The following is a 12,428-nucleotide window of genomic DNA, read 5'->3' as shown; positions in this document are numbered from 1 at the left end:
AAAAATTTCCAGGGAGTTAAAATTTAATGGGTTCTTTTTTCTTGATAGTTTTGGGTCCTTAGGTGGTATGGATTGTATCATATTCTGTGATATATTATGTTGCAGAATTAGAATAATTTTGGTTGGCTTTTTACTTAAAAAATTGGATGTCAATATTATGTCTTGTTTGGAGGGCCTTTTTGAGGGTATGTGGTTTCAAAGTTTCGATCTGGATTTGCGGTTATAATTTTTTCATTGTATCAAACATGAATAAGCTTCAGATGTATCAAGAACATCATCAAGATATGCTCAACATTGGTGAATTGAGTGGAGATTCAAGTTTTGTAGTCCTTATGGCTTTTAATCTTGCAGCAGGGATGCATATATCATAATGTGTTATGTGGAAGAATCTTATATATTCTGCATGTCTGAAGGTTAGATCTTGGCTATAATGGACTCCCTAGTGTTTCATAATAACAGTGTTTTCATTTCCAACCATGAGTGGGTTGTTGTGGTATAGTTAGAAATCAAATTCCAACCACATGTTGATGAAGGTAATGTCATAATTGATTTGTTCTCTCACATTTCCCCTATATGACTATAAGGAATCTTGAACCAAATATTCTTGTGCACTATTTATTAACAATGAACCCAGGTAAGGCAGTATATAAATATCTTCACATACAAACTTGGAAGACAATATATATAACAAGACATTAAAAACAAGACTGACATGAATTTTAATTTTAAGGAATTCCTGCGCTTTAAGCTAGACCCCCAGCATTCCTCCGAAATTGTATCTCCTGCCATGAACTGGTATTTCCATCTAAAAAGGAATTTACAACGGAATACACTATTGTAGACTCCATGCAACTATAATCCACAAAGACAGTGTTCGGGCTAGAAGGCTAAGACTGGATTAATTATACCATAGTTCCTTAGATTTCTAAACATAGAACTGACGGACGAAAAATATGAAGCTTGGACTGAACTCTAATATGCCAATTAAGAGGAACTTGAAGCAGACAACACTAGAAACTTCACGTACCTCTAATGCACAAAAAATATATCGGGCTAGAAGCCAAAAGAAAGCTAAGTTCGCCATAGTTTCTACACTTTTAAGCTTATAAATGTCGGGATTTAGCAATTTTTCTTTCATCAACAATGCAAAATAGTATATGTTTACAATTGCACAAAAAAAAAAACCTAATTACAGATAACTGATGTGCATTTTATAGCCATAGTGCTCTAATTACATATAAGTAATGTGTGCATTCTACAACGCTAGTGGTGGGAGTGAGTTATCCACTCTATAAGTGTGTAATGGTACATTAAATCCAGATAGTACATTGGATGCACTCAATAGGGAAAACACTATATCCAACTATGATACTCACCTGGATGTCGTGAAGTTCAAGAATTGTATGATAAACCCATCTAAAGTCATAGAATGACTCTAAAGTTTAGAGTCACACTTAAAAAGAAGTTCAATTGCATTTACAAAAGCAAGGTGCATTATACAGGCTGGGTGGACATGATCATCAACATCTACATGATATATTGGGTGCATTCAACATGAACTCCAGCCCAAACCCCTCTAATAACCACCCTCTGAATTAATAGATATACAACACAACTTTCTAACCTCCAGGTGCATATCAGACTCCAGTATAGAGATGGGTTTGGGCCAGTGAGCATCCCAAAATGACCCATTGAAATCCAAAACAAAACAAAGCAGTGAATTTGCATTGAGAATACCGACATGGGTCCTCAATCTAAAACAGAAGCAATCCATAATATCACAACTGCAAAACAAAAAACAGGGGAGTGGATTGAAGCTAACGAACCAGGCCACATAGGACTTATTTCAGCAAACCATCCAGGAATAACAGATGGGTAGCCTCCATCCACTCCATCCATGGCGTCCACACAGGAAAGTCGGTGGTCTTCTCCTTCCTCTTGAGGCCTAACTCTCTTTATGGGCAGATCGAAGCCATTGTTGTTGCTGCTATTGTTATGGTTCTCGGCCATGGATTGGATTCAGTCACACAGACCGAATCTACCTTTCTAAAAAAGATATCCTCAAGTTATTCCACTCTATCTCTGAAACAGAAAATAACAATAAAATGATAAAATACCATTAAAACACAAACACAACAAAATCACCCAAATATGTGCTTCCTTCGCTTAGAGTCGTCGCCCTTTTACTGCATGTAGAAGTCATGGGTGGAACTTGGAAGTAATCATTAACAGGTGAGGGTGATGGTTCACAAGCATGAAATGAGCTAGCTACAAGCTTGATTAACCACAGTTTGATTCCAAATTATGATTGTACAGACAAAAGTGAGGTGCATTCTATATTACTGAGACATGTAAATGGATGCCTTACCTGCATTTTTCCTGCATCTTATACAGTTGCACACGTTGAAAACCATTACCAAAATTATGATTTTCTAATAGTGATCAAAACTTAAAACAAAACTACTAAATTCAGTTTTATATCCCATGAAAAGAACATCCATAGAAGAAAAAGATATATAGAACCCGTCAACACAAAACTATTAAAAAAACTTAAATTAAACTCAACAAAAATTGTTTTACCTAATATGAGTTCCTGCTAGATTTAATGCATTGACATTAGCTTTCAACGATATCATCTAAAGAAGCTAAGGAACCAAAATATTTTTTAAGAAATGGATCTTGTAGTAAAAACAGGTAAAAATCAAAATGGCCTTAAATAAATGTAAGAATGTGGAATCCATATGGAGCTCAAGTAGCCATATAAGAGACCACCCGGCAACGAAGAACACCGTCATGAGAGATCTAACAGGGGTTTGAAAACTCAAAACCCTTGGCGTCCCTCTCAATTTTAGTTTGCTAGACACGTAACGACATCTACCAACTTATTTCAACAGTAGACACCTGACTAGGTCTGGAATATACCCAATACCACCATACTTCTACAATAACCTGAAATGACCGAAACATTCTCTATTTCATGACATAACCAAAGCTTAAATCATCCACTGTGTGATATGATATTACAATGAGCAAACTGCACATAAGAAAACCAGAGAGAAAAAAAAGAAAACCAGAGAGAAAACAAAAGTACAAATATTGTAGCAAGCCATACCTTCAATCAGTTGCACAGATGCTACAACTGTTCTTTCGCAACCAATTCCTGCTACCTCTATTTTTCTGGTGATTTCGCTCAATGCCAGTTCTGCTACCTGCTACAGGAGTTCTTTAGCAACAGGTTCCTGCTACCTCTGTTCTTCTGGTGATTTCCATTAACGAAAGGTGGAAGAGTGTAAAGTCGATATGCATTTAATTACCGAATTGATTACACTAGTGTACTGTCACAAAAAAATGATATAGACAGATCTCCTCATAAATTCAATTGCTTCAAGGCGTTAAAGCCGAGACAAGAAAGGAAGGAAGGGTGGGCTCCTTAATGAACATTACACTCGTTAATTAATGAATGCTCTGTAAAGTGTTTCCAAAGCTGGGAGAGCTAGGCAAAAACTCAAGGAAAAATCAAGTCAAGGCTAAAGCAGGCCAGGAAGGAAACGAAGGTTATGGAGGGTTGTAGTCGCCAGATGCAACCCACTTGGCTTTCAGTTCTCCTCCCTACTTCAATGGGTTCCAAATAAATCCAAGGTTCTTGCTCTTGATTCTATAAGGAATTTTTGCTTTGGCTTATAAATGTAGTCGAAACACAGCTTGCATCTGAAATCCATCTCAATGCTTGGAACCAGATTCGCAATAACGATATGTTGGAATGACCTAGGGCCTAGAATTCAAGGAGCGCTTACTATGGTTTTGATGGGGTGTATCGCTCAATCGACCTGGCTTCTCGAGCCATAGTTGATGTAGCTTCAATGGGAATGTGCCCCACTAAGACCTAGAATTGGTAGAAATCATCATGGTCTATTACATTTTCAGGGGTTTTCTAAGTGTTGGCGTTTGAACAAATTGATATGCATTTAATTACCGAATTCATTACACTAGTGTACTGTCACAAGAAAACAATATAGACAGATCACATCATAAATTCAATTGCTTCAGGGCGTTAAGCTGGCAATAGATGCCCACGTGCGGAGGAGCTTCACAATATATGGTGGCACGTCATTCCAAAGGATGGACGGCAATGAAAAGAGTATTATAAAGGTTACGAATTAATTTACAATAACATGTCATGTCACCTATCATTTTCCACATGGTGCAAATGAGTTGTCATTATTTAATGAGAAATCTGAAGTAATGATTACTAAATAAGAGTCCCTCTCTTTTGCACCAATCAAAAATTAAATAAATTTAATTTAATAATTGTAAAAAATAAATTATTTATAAGTTCTAATGTCCTTTCCACATTTTTAATCAACATGAAATTTATTGGAAAGTCAACTTATTTTTAATAAATTATACCCTAACCTACCAAAGGGATAATAACAATGAGCTTACCAATATAAATATTATTGAGTAGGTTGTACGATAGGAAATATTTTTTTTGACATAATCAAAACAATATCCTCTCCTTTCATGTCATAACCTAACACATGAAAATACGAACACCTGTAATATATCCATCTAATTACAAGATGGATATTCATGAAAAGACACTATGCTATCCAACTGTGATCTTATCTCCAACCCAGTGATCTTATCTCGTGACTTCTCACAACCGCTAAATAAATGAATAAACTATTATTATTGTTCAACATTGGCGTGGAGCAAGTATGTGCAAGGCGGCGCACTACAAACCAAAAATGGGTCTGCTCCGATCCGGAGCGAAGGGCGTCCCACCGCGTATTGATATGTTGTAATTTTTTCGTAAAATCTGAGGACTTTTAAGCCTATTGGGATACTGTAATTGGTGCCGTGTTATGAAGTAATTGTTCAAATTCCCGATAAGTTAAACCAAAAAAACCTTTTATGTGAATCCTCTGAATCAGAGCATAGTCTCTCATGTGTGAAAAATCTTTCAATTAAAAACCCAAGCAAATGTTATTCTTTAAGAATTATAATATGATGACGACTGTATGGTTATTGAAAAATAGTAAAAGCTTAAGATTTTTTCTCACATTCCCTTGATTGGATTTGTCAATTCACTTATCTGTGTTCAGCCTAAACACTGTGTTCACTGTTAAAGTTGTTGAAAGAACCTTTGCTCAAGCAGGTGAGCATATATCATCTATCATGGGGCAAGATAAAGATGTTCTTCATATTGAAACTGAAAATGGACTATTCCTTCAGGTCATTGGTGACTATTTTAAATACGGATTTAACATGACTAAAGAAGTATTTAATTTTTTAGAATAAACATTATTTAAATACTTTGTATAGTTAATTTTGATTTTTTTTAAAATCAATTTTGATGACATGAGTAGAATTTCAACTTTGATGATGGACCCACAAAATTACATATCACATTGGGCTGAGAATGACTCAATTAAATACGGATCATGAGCAGAGAGGGATCCAATTTCTTCAAGTGTAAAATTTTTTATAAATAGATATTATTTAAATATTTTGTATAGTTATTTAACTTTTTAAAAAAAATATTTGGATCGATGAGCAAAATTTCAACTTTAATGAGGGACTGACAAAATTACACATCAGAGTGGGTTGGGTTGTACAGTTAATGTCTTTGTATGCTCCATAATAGATTTAAAATAAAACTTATAGAAATAGTAAAATAAATAAATAAACTAAGGCATTGAAATTAACTATCCATTGGCAAAAAAAATTGGCATATTAAAAAGTATTTTTCTGCCACAACATATTGTCATAGTCTAATGACACTTTTTTTTCCCTGAAGTTATGGGAAATCCGGCCATATTTTGAAAAATTCCGGCAGAGATTTTTGTAAATCTAATTAAAAGTTGTCAAATTTCATAATTTTAAGTGTCCCATAAGTTTTTGATGCTGCTGAATCCATTTCCACCATGAAAGTTATGGAAATTCTGCCATATTTTGAAAAAATATGGCAGAGATTTTTGTAAATCCAAGTAAATGATGTCAAACTTCATAATTTTAGGTGTCCTATAAGTTTTTGATGGTGCTGAATCCATTTCCACCATAAAAAAACATGATTCAAACAATACTTCTACAAGATTTTTTAAAAATTTTTTACCAACCACTTTTAGCCATCCAAACAATTTCTCCACCTGAATAAAAGACTCCCAAAATATACATTTCTACCACAAATATTTAACATGGCCAAAACGTACAAAAGTCATGGCATCCAAATGGCATTTTTATCTCGTGACTTCTCACAACCACTAAATGAATGAAAGTCGGTGAAACATTATCTTTATCGTGGCACATTGGTCTGGAGCAACACTGTGAAAATGGGTACGTTCAACCATCCTGAGCGTTCCGCCGCGTGTTCAGCTTTTTGCAATTCTCTCATAAAATCGAAGTCTATTCTATGGATGGGATAAGAGCGTGGAAGACCGGACCGCAGCCGCCGCGTATTGACCGGTTGCAATTGCTTCTAAAAATCAAAGTCCTTAATAGTCTTGCCGACCCAAAGAAAATAAGGAGCAGAATGGGTCGGGGTTTCCGTATAAATAGAGAACGAACTTGAATCAACAAATCAAATAATCTCTGTGAGTGGGGAGTCTTAAGAAATTGTTGGCAATGGGAGTAGTAGCGGTAACTCAGTAATGGTGGTGGTGCTAGTGCTGCTCCTGGTGGGCGTCAGTGTTAATGCTCAAAACTGTGGCTGTGCCAGCGGACTGTGTTGCAGCCAGTATGGATACTGTGGAACCAGCGCTGCTTACTGCGGCGCTGGCTGCAAGAGCGGTCCATGTTCCAGTTCAGGTGGAGGATCTCCAAGTGGCGGAGGTGGAAACGTGGGCACCATAATTTCCCAGAGTTTCTTCAATGGCCTAGCGGGCGGAGCTGCCAGCTCCTGCGAGGGCAAGGGATTCTACACTTACAACGCTTTCATCACAGCTGCCAATGCGTATTCTGGATTTGGCACCACTGGATCCGCAGACGTCAGAAAGAGAGAACTCGCGGCCTTCTTCGCTAATGTGATGCACGAAACTGGAGGTCTGTATTCTGCTCTATCATAATTATTTACCTAGTAATCCCTTTTCTTTATGAGAAAAAGCTTTAATTGCCAATTGATCTTCCAATCGATCTATAATTTGATTTCAATTTTTCATTGTCAATTGATTAATTTGTGTGTCATGTCAGGGATGTGCTACATCAATGAGAGAAACCCTCCAATGAACTACTGTATGAGTTCAGCCACGTGGCCGTGTGCGAGCGGGAAGAGCTACCATGGGCGCGGCCCTCTCCAGTTAAGCTGGTATGTATGTGAAAACTACACCCACTCATCACATCTCATCTCTTCTGTAAAAGATTGAGACTAACAATTAGATTGTTACAGGAATTACAACTATGGAGCGGCTGGAAGAGCATTGGGTTCGACGGGCTGAACAACCCAGAGAAGGTGGGGCAAGATGCCACCATCTCGTTCAAGACGGCCGTGTGGTTCTGGATGAAGAACAGCAACTGCCATTCTGCCATAACCTCCGGGCAGGGCTTCGGTGCCACAATCAAAGCCATCAACAGCATGGAATGCAACGGTGGAAACACTCCTGCAGTGAACAGCAGAGTTAATTACTACAATAAAATCTGTAGCCAGTTGGGTGTGGATCCCGGAGCCAATGTCTCCTGCTAAATCTCTTTTTTTTCTTCATGGCTACTAAATATATGAATAAGACATCAATGATCATTGATGTCCATGGCCATGGCCACCTAGTAAATAAAACTTGCTCTGCACATCTCTTTGCAAATATCATCTTCATCTTACTAATGAAATTTCTTTGAATTAAAGAGTTTCGAATTTATCATTCATTATCTTAGATTTGCATTTTAATGTGATTTTTGTTTAATTTCCTATATATATGAGATGTAAACTTAAAACTTGAATATTAAGAACCTCAAATATTAAAATTGGAATATGTAAGGTTGGTCATACTAAAAATTCCATGCATACAAGGTTCAAAATGTAGCGCTGCAAGGAACGCGTCTTCCTGTGTTTCGATATTCTGTTCCAGTTATTAAAATGGTAAAGTTTGGCAAAATATTAATGGCCTCCTTCTGGGCACAATAAAACACACAATATTTAATAGATTGGTTTTAAATAGGGCTGCTGCTTCTTTTTTGTTGAAGAGTTTTTCAGGCCGCCATTCTTGTGTGTTATGGCTGACTTTTTCAAACGGTCAACATCACTTTACTATTCAAAGAAGAGCAACAACTACTTCATCGATTCCTCATACAAACGTAATTTGCACACATTGTACGTTGAAGATAACGCTAAGTTGAATACACTGTACTTTGAAGAAAAGTAGATGGGTATCGTCAAGACAGAAATTTGCAACGTGAGGCATTCATGTTTTTGAATAGATGCGTTAACTTGATGGAGGGGTGGAAATTGGAATAAAAAGGTGTTGGATATAATATATATTTTTAAAAGTATTAATAAAAAGTAAAATAGATAATCATATTAAATTGTGGAAGAGAATTTACAAATTAATTTAAAATTTTAAATCGTGTAAGAGCACATTTCTATGCATGTAGGTGGAGGGTTGCTTTGAATGAGATATAGAAGAATCTAGACATAAGAACTATGTAGATGGAATTATTTAATCTGTGGATTAACTTCTTCCAAGGCTCCGAGCACATGTTTCATTGTAATTGTTTTTTTTATTTATTTATTGGATTATGTTAATATTAGATTGATAAATTTTGTAATATAGCACATTATTATAAATTATAATAGATTTTGTTTAAGATAATCATTTCATTTAATTAAGGAATGTTAAATAAAAGTATATATTTAATAGAGCAAGCAACTCACATAATATTCCATTGGTAAGTATTGAAAATATTTTGCAACATTATATTTAATTAGAAAATGTTAAAGAAATATATACTTTTATACAAAAAGTTTTCAACATTTTTTGAACAAGCAACTCACATAACATTCAATTTGTAAGATTGAATAGATTGCAACATAAATATTAGACAGAAAAATATTCTAGAATTTTATTTTGTTACGACTTATCCACTACGTACTTAACCACCACCCCTTAGATAACATACCTCATGCACCTAAGTAAGCAACAGCAATGTCATGAGCATGGCTGATGATGAGATTCTTCCCCTCACCTTCCATACAAAGAGGGCACATTGGAGAATAGAAAGCATTCTTAGGGCATGAGAGTCAAGCATTCCAAACTACAAATGAAGCCCAAACCCCACCAAGGTAGCCATAAAGCCAAGAAGCCCATCCCCCCACCATGTCATCTATAAGTAAAAATAGCAAAGACAATACATGTGGCTTAAAGGCATTTAATAGGATCTTCAATAAGCTTGTATACAAACAAGTGGCCTCAATGTACATATCTTTCTTTTCTAGTTGAACAAATGAAAAATTAGATGTCATTTCTCCTTCATGCAAGCTTCTATAGTAAGTTTCTAAACAAGCAATGAATAAAAATTTTTGATTTCAATATTTGATTGGTGAACACTAAGGTTTTAAAGTTAATATAATTGATTTGTGCATTGAAAATAGCCTAGTTTCACTGTTTTTAATTCATATGGTGTAACTTAATATTAACAACATACTTTCTTATTTTTCCATGTTAGGAATGATAGCTTCAATTGTGGGACTTGCCACACTTAGAGTCTCCCTCCATGCAAATTTTGTATTTGACAAAAAATATTTGTGAAATTGCTATCAAGAAAACACATATAGTTTGTACGTCATCAAATGTACCTACCTACTTGAAAGGGACCTTGACTTATTTGCATCAAAGTGAAAAACACTGATCCTATCAATGCCCCTCTAAAAAAATGCAATTTTTTGCCATGGCCCAAATATGAAAAATTCAAAAAAAAAAAAAAAAACTGATAATCATAATGAAATACTAAAAATCTTAGTGATGATGTGGAGTTTAATTAATAATTTGAGGTTTAAATCCCACTTATGTTTCCAGAAAAAAACATGTAGAAGTTATAGTGATTGTGATGAGAATTGACTTTGTGTCACGTGAATACAAAACTATCCCAATTATTGATATTCTTTATAAATATTTATTATTAAATTATAATTAATGATGAAAAAAATTACACATTTTTAATCCTAACATAATAGGTAACTTCAGATTTGGTTAATTATAATATAATATTTTAAAAAATAAAAAAATGTTAAGAAAAATTTGAAGTATTTTTAAAATTTTTAGTCTTTCTTTAGCTTAGAAAAACAAAACATCTAATCTTAAATCTATGAGTAATGATTGATTCGTGACACTCTCGAATGAACTTGTGACCTATGGTTGAAAAACCTTGTACTTTATAAGCACGTGTCCTTACATGGCCAAATTATTGAGTTGGAATCTTATCTCCACAACTAGTCTTTGTCGCAACGAATAAGTCAAGTATAAACCATTAATATTGTTGAAATTTGGCTGGGGTCAGGTAAGTGAAGGTGGCGCACAAGAAAATAAAAATGGGGTTTCAACGATCCGGAGCGAAGTGCGTCCACCCGCATATTGAGCTGTTGTAATCGTTTACTAAAATCAAAGTCGAGTCTATCTATGGGATGACAATCTTGCCAACCCAAATAAGAAAACAACGAGCAGAGTGGGTTGGGATTTCTGTATAATAGAGCAACAACCCCCTTCAGTTAATTGAATCAACAAATCAAATAATCTTTGTGAGTGGGGAGTCTTAAGTAATGGTTGGCAATGGTGCTGATGCTGCTACCAGTGGGCATTAGTGTTAATGCTCAAAACTGTGGCTACGCCAGCAGAGATTCCATGAGAAAAACTACTGACAACTTTTTTTTATTAATCTTCCATCAATTTATTACAATTATCCTTGACCTTTTTGAATTTATATCTACATTTTCTATGACTCAAAGAATATTTGCCTTTACAAACTATAATATCAACGCGCTAACTCTCATACTTGTCAAAATAGATTTCTTATCAAAAAGTTAATAGCAAGAAAACATTTTTTTGGAAAGAGTTTATGAATTATTGTTTTCAAAACATTTCTTCTTACATAGGCAGATAAAACCTATTTTTGGTAATTTATAGATTTGATAGTTGAACTTATAAATACAAATGGAAGAAACATTGATAAATTTTACATCATCTCAAAAATGTTGTTTAGAATTGAATTGAGCATCAAATTCTCAGTTTGTTATTTCTCCATAAGTAATTTTGAATATCTTGGTGAATCACTTCCTTCAAATGATTACAACGCCTTCCAATGATTACAACACATAATAACTATTAATTTCTCTAGTTACAACACATTTTATAACTAACCAGATAGAATTCAACGTTATTATGTGCTTTCTACTTTCCAATCGATTTATAATTTGATTTCAATTTCTTCACTATCAATTGATGAATTTCTTGTGTCATGTCAGATGTGCTACATCAACAAGATAAAACCGAGAATGATATATTGTAAGAGCTTGTGAATGATAAAACTTAGAATTTACTGATGCTTGTGAATGCGGTCTCATGCAGAATCGTTGACATGGTCCCCCTCTTCTGTTTAATGTTTGTGGATGACCTGCTGGAAATTGGGAAGTCTCATCCTACAGAATGGCAGGTGATTTACAATATCCTTAATGATTTTGGATCTACCTTGGGACTCTACATGAACCAGTCAAAGTCCATTTTGATTTCAAGTGAACCTGATGCAGACTAGGCTGTGGAGATTGCCAAAATTTTGAAAGGTAAAAGTCACTCATTTTGACGTGGGATTCAAGTACCTCTGTTTCTTCTTGAAGTTGAATGGCTACCAAAACAAGGACTAGGATTAGACTATACACAAAATTGGAAAGCACTCATATAGTGGTCAGATTCATGGATTTCATTGGGAGGGCATCTAATTCTAATCAAATATGTTCTCCACAATATCCCTATTTATTGGATGCATATATAAAGACTCCCAAAAAGATTTGTTCGTAAAATCAACTCTAGTATTTTAGGTTCATTCTGGGTTGCCACACAGTCAGATCACAAATTTCATCTTGCCAATTTGGAGATGCTAAACCTTCGTGATAATCAAGGTGGTTAGGACCTTAAAGACACTACCCCTTAAAACTTGGCACTAATTTTAAAAAATATTTAGAGAGCAGTTAGTAGTGATGGCCTATGGGACTAAATCATCAAGGCTTAATATCCCCAGAACAAGGATCTCATTGGTTGGCTTCATGTTAGTGCTTTAGACCATCCTAATATCTCATTATCATGGCGTAGTCTCCTTCACAATAAGCATTGGTTTGTTGGGAATCTTGCATGGAATGTTGGCATGGGATCTTCCCCAGAGATTCACCTAGACTCCCTCTCAGGCATGACAAGGCCGCATTTATTATCCCTTCTCTTATTACTTATTTGCACAAT

General features: G+C 35.2%; 1 pseudogene across 1 annotated transcript; it reads left to right on the top strand.

Moving 5' to 3' along the window:
- The first annotated feature begins 6,342 nt into the window (after positions 1 to 6,342).
- Positions 6,343 to 7,833, top strand: LOC149253573 (endochitinase 4-like; annotated as a pseudogene). The gene is made up of 3 exons (XR_016267104.1): positions 6,343 to 7,041; positions 7,189 to 7,303; positions 7,385 to 7,833. The product of XR_016267104.1 is annotated as an endochitinase 4-like (transcript).
- The last annotated feature ends 4,595 nt before the right edge of the window (positions 7,834 to 12,428 follow it).

The sequence above is a fragment of the Pinus tabuliformis genome, chromosome 7 (genome assembly GCF_031772625.1).
Source record: "Pinus tabuliformis cultivar Carrire ecotype Pingquan chromosome 7, CPIR1, whole genome shotgun sequence".
NCBI lineage: Eukaryota > Viridiplantae > Streptophyta > Pinopsida > Pinales > Pinaceae > Pinus > Pinus tabuliformis.
This window is presented reverse-complemented; position numbering and strand designations above follow the sequence as displayed.